Source organism: Neolamprologus brichardi, chromosome 7 (genome assembly GCF_056152115.1).
Source record: "Neolamprologus brichardi isolate AB-2024 chromosome 7, ASM5615211v1, whole genome shotgun sequence".
Taxonomy (NCBI): Eukaryota; Metazoa; Chordata; class Actinopteri; order Cichliformes; family Cichlidae; genus Neolamprologus; species Neolamprologus brichardi.
Window position 1 is genome coordinate 53,711,724 of NC_142110.1, and position 3,816 is coordinate 53,715,539.

Sequence of the window (3,816 nt, forward strand, 5' to 3'; positions counted from 1 at the left end):
AAAAAATAGGACATCTTTCAAGAGACTCGAGAACTGTTTTCACTGCCTGCTGAGCTCGTTCTGTGCTACGTTGGAGGGGGACGGAGGGTGCGGGGAGAGTAATTAAAGCGAGGTGGAAGAAGTGAGCTGACATTCATCAGGGTCGAGGGAGGAAAGCTGATGCTGAGTCCTGCACTGAAAAAAAAAGTTCTTTCAATTTACTTGATTTTATTGTGTACATCGGTCCCACATAATATGAATAAGTATGATTGACTTAATTTTCCACTTTCCCTCAAGTAATTAATGCTTGTCAAATCAAAGTATTTTATTTACATCAGATTACTTAAAAAAATCATGTTTGATGTACTAATATTAATCAGTTATCATAATATCAATGTATTGCATAATGTCAATATATTTTAATGTTTAACACCAACTTATTTTTATTTGCCAGTGGTACGCAATGATATTATGTAATGTAAACACATTGCAATTATGTTCCTGCAACACAACTTATGGCTTTAAATCCTACTTAATTTTTTCAATTGAAATATTAACTGATCATTATTGACAAAAAAGGCAAAGACCTAGTGCTACTGAACAATTCACCTTTATTAAACTGTAACAGCAGTGAAAGCAGCAATTCTGCCATGAACAAGACCAAAATCACATCCATATAAACTTGTTAACACATTTTTAAAGATAGCCTGCAGAAATAACTAAAAGAAAAAGTTAGTTTGAGAATATATTTGCAAATATTTCACAAAAAACTGACCTTAGCAGCAAATAAAAGAAAGTGCTTATAGATGATCCTGTCATCTCTTACATATAACATTTGTATTAATTACACAATTGAAAATGTAAACTAAATTAAGACTACCTGAAAAAAAGCAACACGCTTTTATGAATAAACATATTTACACAAATATAACTTGTGTATTATTTGACAACAGTTTCAGCTTCTGTACAAGTATTTATCTGTACAAGATTTCAACTAAATTGAGCCTTAAATGACATTGTTACATAACTAATACCAAACACCTACATGAATTTTAATCTTCATTTTAAACATGTAAGCAGGACATTAAGGTTGACTTAGAACATATTGCTAAAAATCATCAGTAAAAATTTCTTACAACATGATACCAAAAGGAAAAATCATCCTGCATTGCAGTCACATGAGGGGAAAGCAATAAAAACATAAGCAGTATAACTTTACTGAACACAAAATGAAAAACTGCAAAGAATTGCAGAAGTGCAGTCTTTGACTTCTCAATGAAACAGATGGTTTTTGAAAGCAAGAACTTTAGAGAGTTTAGCTCCATCCAGTTCCATGAAAGCCTTCTGGAAAACGTCAAAGTTGTAGCGAAGGTCAGCAGGGTAGGCAAGGTTTAATGCATACATGAGTCCAAATAGCATTATCACAGCAAATGCTACATTATCCAAATTCTTCGCCACCCTGATGCCTGCGAGGACAACTCTTGTTCATCTGCTGAAGCTTGCTCTTTGAGAAGATAAAGTCGAACAGTGGTGTCTTCAACAGTCTCACTGATGGCACGTTCTTCCATGCCCTGTAAAAAAGAAGCCATGTTAGTCATTTCATGCCAAGTAAGTAATATGACACTGTGGAAAGTCCGAAAAAAAAACCCAAAAAAACCCCCCAAAAAAACACAAGTACGTACCACATACTCCCGGATAAGCATGCCAGCGTCTTCACCCATGTAGATACACACTCCCTTGACAGACGCAGCATCAACATCTTCACACTGAAATGAAATGTATGTAATTAGCATCTTCATTCAGCCCTTGTCCTTCATTTAAGTTTTAATAGTGTACTTTACATGAATGTTTTTAAAGTAAAGGCACACAAATTAATAATAGGTTTACTGGCAATTAATAATAAGTTGACAAAGTGAAGGTTAAAAAAAACAAGCAGATGTAAAAATACAATATGCGAGAATTTATCATGGGAAAACATTTGAAATTCAGGCTTTATCACTTACATTATCCATTTATGCCACAATTCTTTTCAGTATTAGTCCAAGCTCTCCTCTTCTGTTGACCAACTTCACCAGGTTGTCCAAGTGGAGAGCCAGCTGAGCCACGAACTTTGTCTGAGGGGGGATGGTGGCAATTCTCTTAAACTCAGCGTTGATCTGAAAACATGAGCACAGAGGAATGAGCTTCAAAGGTTTAATACCTGGAAGAAGGCCACAATCACTCATGCTGAAGAAATGGGCTGTCAAATAACAACTGTGCCTTAACCATTTTAGGCTAATACCACAAGAACACTGTATGAGGCAAACCTTACCTCATGGAAATCAAATAGAGCAGGCCATCTTGCCATGAAAGCCTTCACCATTGGTGCATCACGAACATCTTCATGTCTTCTGTATGAAAGTCTTTTCCATCTTGAGTTTCACCAACTCTGTTACTCTTTTTTATGTCCATGTGGTGGGCTTTGGCATGTCAATAGCTTTAAGAGTCCCTTTGTCCGCAACTTCTGAAACTGAGGTAAGGTAAAGAAACTTGTTCCCAAACAAGGAATCCATAAACTGAAGTCTGAAACTGCCCTGAAGACAACAATGTCTCTTGACTTCAATGATGAGATCCTCAGTTGATTCAGGCGCTCCATTAGAGAGTGAGCCTTTGACAGGTTCCCATCAGCCAAAACAGTCTTTAGGACCATAGGACTCTGTAGGCAAAAAAGAATTACATATTCAGAAAGAATCATTTCAGTTTAGTTTTCATAAAGCTATCCATACCCAATAGTCAAAGTTGTAAAGATCAGACATAAAAAAAGAAGAATTTATCTAATGAAATACATGCGACTGAACCTATTACACTTATATGAACACCTTTTATTTCTATATGCCTTTTTAAAGTCACAATACGGACTGATCCAATCTCATAGTCAACCAATGGATAAGTACCAAGGAGTTCACAGAGTGAAACGAGAGTGAATATTCTTGTGGATACTGGGCTGAGCTCAAAAGCTCTGTCGTGCTCTCTGTACCAGCCACCAAGCTCTCTGACAATGTAGAATATGCTGTGGTACAATGCAGATATGGTTTTTCAGTGTTCTGGCAATCCACCTGCTGCCCTTTGGGCCAGTACCATTCCCTTTCTATAAGTTATACTCTTTATGTCACACACTGTCCAAGGTCGACATCTAGAATGTCAGGGAATATGTACCTAATGACTTAAGCTAGCTCCTCTTTAAGTCTTTAACTCTTTAAATCCATAAGAAAGGCCGATACAGCTGAGCCCTCTAATTCAGAATTGCCATGAGATGGGGAGTTTAGATGGTAAGCTATCATCATCTGATGTTTTGACTTCTGTAATGATAAAGGTAAAAATTCCACCATCACAAAAAACATTAATTTTAATTGAAAAAAGGTATTTATTCCAGTCCAGAAGAGCATCAATGGTTTCTTTAAAGCACCAATCTTTCTCTCATTTATACATAATGTTTTGAGAAGCAGCTCACATATGTTCTACACAAAGTAGAAAAAAAAAAAAAAAGGGGGGGGGGGGGGGGGGGTCCTAATTTTTGTTAGGACGATGTTGGAAAATTCACAATACATCACTTAATAAGACATACTCTGTTGAACAAACTTATCTCCTTGTAGATATCTGCTGTATTGTTTGGGCTTGACCAATAGGATAGTCAAGTAAGTGACACTTCACCTAAAACAATGACTAAATGGAAAAATGATTTGGCATTTATGGGCACAGGTTCTTAAACCCAAAAACCCACGTCTAAGTTGGCAGGATCCTTATTATAACTTGAGTGCGTGTCAGCAGCAAGAATTAAGTTATGGCACTGTGGGGCTC

The 3,816-nt window shown here is 36.6% G+C and overlaps 1 pseudogene; it reads right to left on the reverse strand.

Annotated features, from left to right (window-relative positions):
- Window positions 1-644: 644 nt before the first annotated feature.
- Window positions 645-2,430, reverse strand: LOC148102223 (uncharacterized; annotated as a pseudogene).
- Between the last annotated feature and the right edge of the window lie 1,386 nt (window positions 2,431-3,816).